At 42.0% G+C, this 13,635-nt stretch overlaps 1 protein-coding gene across 4 annotated transcripts in view; it reads left to right on the forward strand.

Annotated features, from left to right (window-relative positions):
- Positions 1-13,635, forward strand: part of LOC136883163 (1-phosphatidylinositol 4,5-bisphosphate phosphodiesterase) — a 219,185-nt gene that overhangs the window by 59,599 nt on the left and 145,951 nt on the right. Inside the window, exon 1 of one of the 4 annotated variants that reach the window (XM_068229636.1) lies at positions 3,500-3,754. The exons of the other annotated variants lie outside the window; for them this stretch is intronic. The gene's annotated coding sequence lies outside the window, so the exon portion shown is untranslated. Of the gene's footprint in view, positions 1-3,499; positions 3,755-13,635 lie in introns of those variants that run through there. 4 annotated transcript variants of the gene reach the window in all.

The following is a 13,635-nucleotide window of genomic DNA, read 5'->3' on the forward strand; positions in this document are numbered from 1 at the left end:
TTTTGTCTGATTTTTGTCTTCATCTGTTTGCAAACAGTAAGGGAAAGGTGGGCTGAATACTAAACTGACGAGTTTCGGCGCCCGCAACACAGCCATCTCTTTGAACACAAATTTGTTGCCGTTCACTTTAAAGCCTTGTACATAAACTATTAATGTTCTTGTCATGATGGAATAAAGCGCTTTTCTCTCTATCACGGTATCTTAGAGAGTGTAAAGAAAATATTCCCACTTATAGAATGTATAAAGACATGAGTTTACTAGAGAGTGACCTTGATGACGAACACGTCTAAACATGCATGACGATGTCGACGTGATCGCTGTATGTTAAAACAGTGTTACCTTAGTATGGCACATGCTCAGTCCCGCTATTGTAGAACTACACTTAAAATGTGCACAATGTGTTTGATTCGCAGCTCTGTTGCGAAATATGAAAGGTGGTACAAGGCTTGAAACGGAGTCAACTTTGGCACAGGTGCTCAACTAAGTAGAGATGCGTTTTAGGAGGAGGAGGAAGAGGACTAGTGTTGATAGTTATTTGTCCGTCGGATGGAGACGTAAAGCCTTGAGCAGACCTCTCGATGCTATTCAACAGGAGAAGGCTATGTGCCACTACCGGGTTTCTCCCTCTCCCTTCCTAGTCTAACGTATCATGTCATTTATTTCATATTATTATTTTCCCTGATAAGGTTGACGTCAGGAAGGTCATCCGGTCATAAAAACAGGTCCAACCCTTGTCCTGTTTCTCTACAGTGTCGTGTATGAGGTGAGGTGAACCTGCAAAGTTTGTGACGGAAGGCCAGCGTCTCAACCGTCTGAGTCATTCAGTCTGGCAGGGTAAGGTAGGTGGTGGTATACAATTTCTAATTACTAGATTGTGTGCCCCAAAGAAGCTTGATTACATTCCAGTCCTCTCCGCAGTGCTCATATGGAGTGAGGGTATATAACGCTGTTGATGGTTATTTGTCCGTCGGATGGAGACGTAAAGCCTTGAGCAGACCTCTCGATGCTATTCAACAGGAGAAAGCTATGTGCCACTACCGGGTTTCTCCCTCTCCCTTCCTACTACCATATATTATGTCATTCATTCCATCTTACTATCTACCCTGATGAGGTTGACGTCAGGAAGGGCATCCGGTTATAAAAAGCCATCTTAACAGATTCATGTCACCACAAACCCAACACCGTAGGGAAACGGGACAAGACATGGACGCACGTTAGGCTATAACGTCATACACCCTTAGCCAGTAGTACGTATTTCAAATCACACACGCTGTGACGTCACAGCTCTGTCAGGAGAATGCCTGCGCGTTCGGTTGTGGAAAGATAAGCATGCGTTTTTAAACTGCCAGCGCTTATTACGTCACAGCTCCGTCACTACTCCAAGTGGGAGACGACAAAGAGCCTGTGTGAGGTTAGGTTACCGTTCGTGGCCAAGGTTAGGTTAACACACGTGTTAACCACACCTACAAGTCACCCCACCAGTTCGGCTCCTCCAAGGTTAGCGTTCCTCGTAGTGATGTTAGGTTAACGCGTCATAACCTCAACTACCAGTCACCTAACCGATTGGACTCCTCCATGGGGAGCCTGTGTGTGAGAGGTTACGTTAGCGTTCGTTCGCAAGGTTAGGTTAACACGTCATAATGACATCTTAACCTCATCTGCAGGTCTCCTAACCGATTTGTGGCTCCTCCATGGGCGCCCGATCAATTCGGCTCCTCCAATGTGGTCCGTGATCTTTCCGACTCGGCTCCTCCAACGGGGGCCCGTCCGATGCGTCTCCTCCAAAGTGGCCTGTGAGGTTAGCATTGCTCTCGTGCGTAAGGGTATAACATCATAACTTCACCTAGCGGTCAAAAACACTCCATGTTGGCCAGTGAGGTTAGCATTGGCCTCGTACGTATGCGTATGACGTCATAACCTCACCTAGCGGGGTCAAAAGCGCCCCAGATCATACCCTGACCAATTAGGCTCCCCCAATGGAGTCTGTGAGGTTAGGTTTGCTCTCGTACGCAAGGTTATGACGTTATTCTGCGTTCAATGGTTTAGAACCTACATTGCCGTACTGCTCAACTAGGGGTCAATGACCTCGCGTTAGAATGTACATTGCCTTACTACTCAACTAGAGGAGAACGCAGCCGGGAAGGCGGTTTGAAGAGGGTTGCGCAGTAACATTCGCGCGCTTTGTAGTATGACGTGTTTTCCGCTGAGCCAATAGAATCATTTCAATAACTGGTAGTGGTGGTGATTATTGTTTTAAGAGGAAGTACAACTAGGCAACTATCCTCTTTCAGTAAGAGGTGCCTGTTTGTGCGGTCACGAGTGAATGTTTCGAGTTTTATTTGTAAATATCATAATCAAAGAATTTAGGTCATTATTTGCGTGTGTACGATGGATCCAGGAAGAGCAAAAAGACAAGTATTGCATCGACAGGCGAGGGAAATAGTATTTAGTGTATATTTGTATTTTATAAGCATGCAGCAGCAGGCGTTCAGAGGCGGGGAAGGTGAGGAACGCCACGTTGCCACGCCTCAAAAGGAGACAGCCCTCGCGTGTGGTATCGGCCTGCAAACAGTACAGAGGATAAAACAAGCTACGGAAATGAAAATAATCCAGTGTTCAGGTCGCCAGCGAAGAATCCTAAGAGGAAGAAACCAGGGATGGACCTCGGTGGTTTCAATACAAATGTTCTGCGTATGTATATGTATATGTATATGTATATGTATATGTATAAAAATGGTGAATATCCTACGACATTGAAACTGGCCGGTCCATTTACCTTCCTCAGTATCTCGAAAATTTCCGAACACTTTCTCGGGGTTTGATCTTAAAAATTAATTTAGACTTTCAGGAAACATTTAAGTCCACGGAAAATATAGGTCATCGCTTTGGAATTCAAGATATAACTGGATGAAAAAATGTTTACATTTTTGTGCTGTTATGAGTAGTCAGATTGGCACCACCGTACCTCATACTTCTGTCTCTCTCTGCGCAGTCGAATATACGAAACCGCCTTTCCGGCTGCATTCTACTCTAGGGGTCAATGACCTCGTGGGAAAATGCTGACGGAGCACCCATTGTTTTAGAACATGCATAGCTAATCTACTCACAGTTTCAGTGATGTATCAAGTACAGATGAATGAGCGTATTATTGTAAAAAAGAAGTGGACTTTGACATCTGACAGTGTTTTAATCGTATGTGAAACAAGAAACATATTTCCAGACAAAAACATCGTATGCCCGCTAGGTCCATTTTTGAACATTATTAGAGCCAATGCTTTCAGACCATTTAAATCCCTTCACAGACTCTATGAACTTAGCCTCCTCACCTTGCCGTCTGTATAGGCCCATATATTGAGTAGGCGAAGTAAACAACCCACAACTCTTGTCTGCGAGTCTGGCAGCACAATGGGTGATATATCGCCTACGCATGCGCAAATAGCATGTTGATACTCTTGCATGAAGTCATTCATAGCTTCTGACCAGAGTTTCAGCACGCGGTGAAGCGAGTACTTCCCTGTGAGCTGAAGTCAAGCCTGAGCTTCACAGATTTGTCAGTTTCTTTTACAGAACGGCGCACAGAACGATTGTTCTGTAAGATAGAATTACCAACATAAGCAGCAACCGCCACTACTCTGAAGTGTTACTTAAGAGTCGAAGAGAGCAAATTTCTCAAATATTTTGGTGGCCATGATGATTATTGACCAGTGCTGGACTCAGTGAGGAGTCACGAGGTCACCAACTCCCTGCTCTCGAGGTAAGTTTTTGGGTGTAATCCAGGACTCGTTATTTCCGAATTTCTCTTCAGATTTTTTAAACGTTCATACTGTATTTCGCAATATTACAAAAACTTGGAATAATTGTTTATTTAAAAATATTAATCCCACAACAAATTAATAATTAAGTTAAATATTTTTAACAAATATCGTAAATTTGAAGAAATTGAAGACGAGAAGACTTACAATTTGCATAGAAAGAATACTGACATTGTATTTTACAATCTATCAATTTTTATATCTTTAAACGAATGAATGCCCTTAGCAAACCTCTCTGAAACATAACAACTGTTCTCTGTCAGTTCCATTCTTTACTAGGCATGACTTTTCTTCATAAAAGTTTTTTCTCTGTTAATACAATTTACAACATGAAGGTTTTGAACTGATTTTAACATTTAGCAAATATTTAACACACCGGGCGAGTTGGCCGTAGAGGCGTGCGGCTGTGAGCTTGCATCCGGGAGATAGTAGGTTCGAATCCCACTATCGGCAGCCCTGAAAATGGTTTTCCGTGGTTTCCCATTTTCACACCAGGCAAATGCTGGGGCTGTACCTTAATTAAGGCCACGGCCGCTTCCTTCCTTCCAACTCCTAGGCCTTTCCTATCCCATCGTCGCCATAAGACCTATCTGTGTCGGTGCGACGTAAAGACCCTAGCAATCCCCGTCAGGAAGTCGCAAAATTTAAGAAACGAGATTTCCACTTCCGGAGGTTCATATGGCCCTGAGGTTCACTCAGCCTACACCAAAAATGAGTACCAGGTTAATTCCTGGGGGCAAAGGCGGCCGGGCGTAGAGCTAACCACTCTACCCCATCAAGTGCCGAGGTTAACAATGGTGGAGGCCTTTACCTTCCACTCCTCCAAGGGCCTTCATGGCCTGTACAGAGGTGACTTTGCTTTGCTTTTTACCTGTATATGCAGGCCAAATATTCCCCATAATAGAAAATATTCTTTCACCACAATTACTTTGGCGGTCACGAATATTTAACAGCAATGGTCACCTGCAGATTTCCGAAACCTCACGTATTTTTTAATCCAGGGCAGTATCCAGGACACCATTACAAAACCAGGACTGTCCCGGCCAGTCCTGGACAGGTAAGGCTAAAGGTACGAGCACGTGAGGTTTACTCTTCAATCGCGTCTTACGACAGGCAGGGGATAAAGGTCAAGTTAGGAATGAACTCGATAGCTGAAACTGTACGTACAAACCGGCTTTCGTGGTGAGGTCACGTGAGGTGAATGAAGAATTATAAGATTAGTCGTCCACTGAAACCCCATTCTCCACTGCAGCTGAATTACACCCGATACATATAGTGCTGCTCCGTCAATATCGCTTCTACTCCAGAGAGAGGGTGTTGCCCTTCAGGTGGCCCGCCCCATCCCATTAGGGTGGGGAATGAAAGCTTTATGATGATAATAATAATAATATTAATAATAATAATAATAATATAATGATAATAATTAATACCAAATCCAAAGTAAAATTCCAAGGATGTCTCCCTGAACCCTTTGAGATCAAGACAGGCGTTCGACAGGGAGATGGGCTGTCACTGCTTACTTGAGAAGGTAATACAGCAGTGGCGAAATACGTTAAAAGAAAGAAACCTTTACAAACCCGTAAGGGCTGGAACAAAGAAAAACGGAGCGGAAATAGATTGTTTAGCGTTCGCTGATGGTATAGTCCTGATGGTGGAAAATTTCGAAAATGCAACAGATAGATGAATGTATTGAAGGAAGTAGCAGAACAAACAGGTCTACAAATGTCCTTTCAAAACACAGAAGTAATATCGAATATCAAAGATGATACGGCATGGAACGATAAACCGATTTAGTAAATTTAAATATCTTGGGGAATGGATTCAGCAAAATGGACTAGACAAAGAGGCCATAGCAGCAAGAATCAAGAAAATGGAAGTCACTTTCCAAACCACCCGCAACATATACAACAAAAAGTGCTTTTCCCTGAACACAAAAATTCGTCACTTCGACACTGTCATAAAACCAGTATCGGTATATGCATCTGAATGCCTTATCCTGTCCGAGAAATGCTTGCTTGCGGATTTAGAGAGGAAAGAAAGAAAGATCCTACACACCATACTTGGCCCAAACTACAAAAATGGCATCTACATTAGAAAATCCAGGCAAGAAGTATACTCTTAAGACAGAGAAGATCACGGACACAATGCGTAAAGGCAGAGTTCGCTTCTACGGTCATATACGACGGATGATCGACTCTCGATGGACGAAACGTATCTTCAGTATATTTGACTCATAACCAAAAACGGCAGTTCCACGGTACGTTAATATCAAGAAAGAACTTAAAGAAAGAACTGGGCCTGCAAGCAGAAGATGCACAAGACCGAAATCTTTTCAGAGCAGCCATCAAGACTTTTGGGACTTTCCGGGACAAAAAACGGGCAACTGGCGCTAAATGGACAGAAGAACGTCGTGCTAAACACAGTGAGCTAATGAAGACGATGTGGATCAAGCAAAAAAATGAACGAATGCCAGAATGTAAAGTGAGGCTTATACTGGTCCCTAGTTGGCCGATTAGCGAAGTGGAATGAATGAATAATAATATCACTTCAAACGCCAATTGAACGGATTACTTAATAGAGCGGGCAATGACGCATACTTCCTAGAAAAAGCACACGAGGAAGAATGCAGCGAAAGCGAGGGGAATATTCGCTCAGTCCCAATTTAAGGAAAATAAGAGTTCTAGGAGAATGTCCTCACCTAAATGAAGAATTAATGAAAAAAAGAAAGGAAAAGTGTAAATTGTATATGATGAAGTTTTAAAACATTAACAGGAAAGCCGAACGAGTTAGCCGCGCTGTTAGAGTCCCGTAGGTGTTAGCTTGCATTCGGGAGTTAGTGGGTTCGAAACCCATAGTCCGCAGCCCTGAAGCCCTGAAGATAGTCTTCCGTGCTTTCCCATTTTCACGCCGTAATTAAGGCCATGGCTGCTACCTTCCCAATCCTAGCACTTTCCCATCCTTCCGTTGCCGAAAGCCTTCGATGTGTTAGTGAGACGTTAAACAAGTAACAAAAAATAAATAGGAAAAATTCAAGATTTGCGTAGTAGATGTTCTCCAACCGAGCGAAATCTACTATTTAAAAAAATCCCATTTCAACGTCATCCGTCCGTCACCCGGCCGTGTTTGGTCGAATACGTGCAAGCAGGTCGTGTGCAATGGGCACGCGTCAACTTATGTATTGAATTGCTTTTTATCAACTCTTTATTTTTAATCAAGCAGATTTGTTAGAGATGATTAGAACGAAATCAATCCAAAAAGAAACATTTTTTTTCGAAAATCAAATGATCATAAATATGTCTCCCGGTCATGACCATTCATCAACGGCGGCTAATTTCAGATGGCAACCAGCCATAAAACTTAGCCTGCACGGCTGCTATGGTTACACTTTCGTCATACATTTCGTCGCGTCACGTTACACAAATTTTCGGATGACCACCAACCATAAGACATTTTTATGTCAAAAAGAAACTTTTGTCTTTGTTAAAAGCTAATGATCACGAATATGTCTCTCAATAAATGAAACTCAAATGCGGAAGCTAGAGGCAGAAAACTATCGATAGTGCTATCGATAGTTATCGATAGCGACCACTATCGTCTGATATCGATAGTCAGTTGCCCACTATCGATAGTCAACGATAGTTTTTTCCCCCTCATTGGCTTATTTTATACCCTAACAGAAATTGTACCGCAGTTTGCAATTAACTGGTGAGGAGTTTGTTCCAATTCAAAGGTGTGCATTTAAGTATCTCTGTGTACCTGCGACTTCAGTGCCGCCAGAAAGACTTATTTAGCATTTTGGAAGGTGGGATTCTCCATTCAACCTAACCTTAGTTGAGTTGGTAGCAATACAGGACGAAAAATCAGATTTATAAGTTGTCAGAGATTGTATGTTGGCGAGAAAAGATTTTAGGTCAAAGACTTAATGAAAACAACTGAAAACTCTCCTGGCAGCTGTTGAGAATGCTGTAAAACATTTTTACAAATACCCAAGAAAATGTCAGGCGTTCGCAAAATGAACACTGCAGCTGAACAAGAATTTCTCGGGCGGCCACGCCGCCACGTTATGGGCAAGCGCGTGCAGCCCGAGAATATTTCGGAAGTGCCACTGAAGAGATTTATGAGTGATTCCGATTTGAATTTCAGAAATGACATGGCATGAAATTGTGTTATGTAATGATTTTTTGTAGATTGTGTTCAATAAATGTTCTATTTTCAGGCATAATGGTATGATTCGCTCCATTTTTTTAAAACTATCGATTTTTTAAATGCTGTTCGTTCGGGGCGTCGGTCTATAGAGATATTTTGCCCCTACTTGCACTATGTGATATGAACCTGCGTGTAATCGGAATGGAGGAAGTGTAGAGTGTTGAATGTGAGGAAAGGAACGTTAAGGACGACACAAACACCCAGTCCTCAGGCCAGGGACATTAAGCATTTACAATTAAACACCCCTGACCCAGCCGGGACTCGAACCCGGGCCACCGGGTGACAGGCGGGCGCGTTGCTCCCCACACGGCGGGGCCGGACAAACTATCGATTACTATTGATATAGAGCTCATAATATCGGAAAATATCGATGGCGATTACTATCGATAGTTTGCCGCCTCTATGCGGAACTGCAACTCTACGTCAATGTAGCCGCAGCATCTTTGGCGACCAAGGCCTACGGTAACGACTAATGTGACGTCAATGACGGTACACTTTCTATTTCATCACGCACTATTTATACAGCGGCAGCATCTATGGCGACCAAGGTCTACAGTAACGACTAATATGTCGTCACTTCCGTCGCACATTTCGTCGCGTTACACAAATTTTTGGATGACAATCGGCTGGAAGCGGTGTTTTAAACGCCTGATTTTCAACATTTACTGGGGAACGGCTGGACTGGGATGTATGTATTCCAAGGCCACACGCAACGGTTTACTTTTCTAAAATTCACTCCCTTAAATTAGACCCTACCGGGCGAGTTGGCCGTGCGGTTAGGGGCGCGCAACTGTGAGCTTACATTCGGGAGATAGTGGGTTCGAACTCCACTGTCGGCAGTTCTGAAGATGGTTTTCCGAGGTTTTCCATATTCACACCAGGCAATTGCTGGGGCCGTACCTTAATTAAGGCCACGGCCGCTTCCTTCACAGTCCTATCCTTTCCCTTAAGAGCTATCTGCGTCGGTGTGACGTAATCAAATTGTAAGAAAATAGACCCTGTGGTTGGAAGGGAGTGGGGTGACGTGGGTTGGCATGGGTGCCAAAATATGCTCGGGCCGGTTTAGGATTCGAGAGCCGCTCACTTCATTTGACAAAGAAATGAGAAGCGTTTTCTGGATACTGTATTGGTATGGGGTTGTGGGTAACTCATTCGTGAAGCATTACGGTACAGATAACTGCGTCGATCGACAGTACTCATCAGACCACCGCCGTCTCAATCTCTATATACTGCCTGCTCTGTGCCGCGAGAAATGCGTTTACAGCGACAGTGCAGATGGCAGCACTTACCGCACCCAGAGCACATGTTGGTTAAATGAGACTTCGTCTGTAAAGCCAATATAAAATGAAAAATAATCCTTAACATGTTACTAACTGAAAAGATAATGCACATACAGAAACTCGCATTTCATATTTGAGCTTGGCTTAAGATATAGAAACGTAAAATACATAAAATCTTACCAGTTACCGTAAATATATTAGGATCATCCCACTGCTGCATGGTACATAAATATTTCAGAATTTTCTCGACACGAGTAACGGAGCACCTTTTCAGTCCTTTTCTTACTGTTATTTACCAGCAGTGGACGCAAAAAAAATTCTATCACTATTTCGCTGACCATTTGTTCATAACCAGATTTCAGGATGCGTTTTACGGCACATAATGCGTGCGTTCGTCATGTCATTAAATCCACCACCCAGTCTCACTGAACTAAATAGAGCTTCTACTGCGTCTCCAGAAAATAATCTAGTCAGAACATAAAATAACCGTTTTTGTAACAGATAAGACACACATTCCACTATAGATTTCACAGTTAGCGAGACAGCATCTGCCGTCTCATTAGTCAGGCACTTCAGCTTTTCACGTTTTGATTCCAACCGAAATATTTTAACGTAGTCGATGAAATCATCATTCAACCATTGTAAGTATTGTATCTGCTGGTGAATAGAATGCACACAATCTGGATTGTTTTGCCGAAAAGCATTACAGTAATCATTTCTGAACTAAAAGGGGTAGATCGGAGACTTCTAAACCTTTAACGAGGAAGTAGACAGCAGGACTAGAGAACTCGGATTAAAAGTCGGATTACACAAGAAAACACAACACTTTATTCGCGAGAGCAGGAGATTTTACAATATATGTACCGCATACACCTTCAACATTGACCACGCAAACGAACTTGTCACTGGTTCGGTCGTAAAGGAGCCGTACCTAATCAGCCATTTAATCGGCGATCACTGTTACACTCCTCTCTGTTGGTCTGAAAGTTTTACATTCAGCTCTAAGTCTTTCCTTCACTAACTGGGAAATCCTGACAAACACTATCAACATTTTCCATTTAGGCAAACTGTCCAGAGTACTTCGTGACGGAGTTCACACTAGACCAGGAGTCCTGCCGTATTCGTAACCGTTTGGGATACTATTCCCCACACCACATAGTACCGCCTGATTTGTTCTGATTGCCCGGGTTTTGCCTTGCGAAAATTATGAATTTAATTAAAAAGGTCGTTTTTCTTTTATACATGGCTGCTTCCTTTGCTTTATTCAGACGATCAATTTCTGAGTTGTCTTCGAATTGTCTCTGTAGTCTTTTAACTTCATTATGGTTACTCATCAGCTGTTATCGCAGTCTCAGAATTCTTGATCGGAGCCTCTAATGTCTAATTTTCTGATCACTGCTGTCATTCTTACTCGTTGGAATATTGAGTTGGATTGATACATCGTAGTTCAAATGAATATAGTACTCGTCATCCAATGTATTTCCTGCGGTTGAAGAGCTTGTTTTATCACAGATTTCTTCCGAAGAAATATCTTGCCGTTGTCTGGTCTTTCGTGGAGCTGTTTTTCTGGTTTGACGGTAATGTGGATAATTCGAAGACCATCTAGGCACGCTCTCTGTCTTCAATATATTTTTCTTTTAGTTTTATCTTTTAGCTCCATCTCTAAAATTTAGGCTACAAACACGAGAATAATCGAATGGAATCCATTGCTTACCCTTGGTTGATCCTTGCCTTGATATAGCGTTAAGCCAATTTTCCCAAAGTTCTTTACTTGGAGGGATAACAGGAATCCTCACACCTGAAGAATTTAGATTTCCTGCTTTGATATACAGAGAGGAACACAACAATTAATCATTTTACAACCACAGACACACACATAAATGTTCGATGCAAACGCACTAGAACACAACAACGTGGGTACGGAGATAAGTTGGGTGCGTTAGCTGGCGCTCCTAGCGGAGGTTCGTGACACTAAGAGCTCACGCTGAGAAGCATGTTAACCGCATAGCATAGAGCAGGCCAGGGGGGTGACACTTCATAGGGAGCGTCCGAAGCAGTTCTGAGATGGGCCAATCGATCTCCGCCAACTACTGAAAACTAAAATTCTCTTTTAGAGGGTTAATTTAGAAGGCAGAGGTTGGCATTACACATTCAGTTGCGTGGTACAGCAAATTCAAAACACAACACCGTTATCGTTGCGCGCGAAGGGACCTTGGCCGTACGGTTGTTAGACGAAAATTTGTTGAGATTCTTTCGCATTGAACGAGATTTTTGATTCAGTTTTTTGAGAGTATGGCGTGAAATTATAATTATGCGCGTTCTTAGTGTGAAGAAATAGTATTATGATCGAGGGGCGTAGCCAGGGGGGGGGGGTTACTGGGGGGTTAGAACCCCCCCCCCATTGAACTTTCACAAAAAGAAAATAAATAGAAACTGACAGTAAACAATAAAATCAAAATAGTAACTCAGTTTAAATATCTTGGAGAAGTAATAACACATAACTTAAATGAAAAAATCTCAATCCAAGTAAGAACAAATAGATTAGCTAAAGCACAAAAATTAACATGGGATATCTACAAAAAGAAATGTCTATCAATAAATACAAAAATAAAACACTACAACACAGTTATAAAACCAGAAGCTACATATGCAGCAGAAACACTCTTTTACCTGAATAAACAATCAAAGACTGACAGACTTCAGAAAATTGAAAGGAGGATTGGAAGAACCTGTATCAACAAAAAATATCAGAAAGATGGACAGTGGCGGTTAATACCTAACAAAGTCGTGTACAAAGAGCTAGAACCCATTACAGATACTATGCGTAAGAGGAGACTGGGATTCTTTGGACATATCATGAGGATGCAGGACTCGAGACTTCTGAAACAACTAGTACAACACAATCTCGTCTCAAAAAATACCACAACAGGATGTAAATGGATCAGAGAAGTAAGAGAGGATCTGAAGGAAATAGGCCTTACAACAGAAGACACCAAAAATAAGATAAAATTGAATACAAAACTCAAGAATACAAACCTCCGCTTTACCCTTACACAAAACAAACCAACAACACGCACATTTTCAACTGAGGAAAGGGCACGAAGATCGGAGCGTCTGAAGAAGTACTGGGAGGACCGCAAAGCCCGAACAATCCCTTCAAAGAGACCTGAACGACGGACTGACAAAAGTGATCCTATATGGTCATAAAAGAAGAAGAAGAAGAAGAAACAATAAACTTCTTTTATGTGATCAAGATAAACTCCCTGCAATCTACTGCTTGTTGAGAGTGTTTGCCACCCTACCTGTCACCACTGCAGCCAGTGAGAGATCATTTTCAACATTAAGACGCCTTAAAACCTACCTCAGAAATACCACAAGTGAAAGTCGACTCAACGGGTTGGCTCCCTTGAACATTCACAGAGACATAGTTGTAAAACCAACAGATGTGTTAAATTTATTTTCTAGGAAGCCTCGAAAATTAGATTTTAGATTGTAAACTGAACATACCGATTGAGATAAAACTGCTGACCTCGATCATATTGTTCTTGTTCTGTATTTTAAAGTAAGAATTTTGTAGTGTATTGCAATCTGAATATCACATACAGTAATTCACTCTTGTATCAGTATCCTTATGACAGTCATGCATGCGCGTACCAGACACGCACAAGCACAAGCACAAGCACTTTCATTATGTTATATCTTAATTTTGTAACTGCAACCCCCCCCCCCTCCCCCCATTGGCCGATCCTGGCTACGCTACTGTATGATCATGAACGTACTTTACATTGAACTACCTAGCTGTTGCGAGTAAACGTCTGTGTGATTGTGCTTCTTACCTGCTGTTTGGAATAAATAAATTCAAAATATAAACTGTGTGCATTATGCTGTGTTTTACTTTCATCCTTTCCTTCTCGTGTTTTCCATTCCCATACATAAAAGTCGTGGGAAGGGTTCAACGAACGAACGAACGAAAGAATGAGGTTATGTTAGATCGTGATTTAGGCAAGTATGGGCGTTTTGGGGTTTTATATGAATTGCATTCACATTTTCAGTAATCAATGTTGCATTTATCACTTAATAGATGTAAATTTACATTAAAATGCGAACGGTGAAACAACGATACAAGCTAGCGTTATAACAGTATTGCCAACATACAAATACGGTAATTGCAATTTACTTTTCAAGAGAGAAGCTTTAGATACAACTTTCCTACCGAAATACAATCATTATCTCTATCACAATTAAAATTTTAACAAAGTAACAACTATCATCATCGTGTTTACTACGAGGTACTATCGTGGGATTTATTTCCTTATCTTGGCAGAGAGAAAGTGGCC

Source organism: Anabrus simplex, chromosome 11, assembly GCF_040414725.1.
Source record: "Anabrus simplex isolate iqAnaSimp1 chromosome 11, ASM4041472v1, whole genome shotgun sequence".
Classification (NCBI taxonomy): Eukaryota; Metazoa; Arthropoda; class Insecta; order Orthoptera; family Tettigoniidae; genus Anabrus; species Anabrus simplex.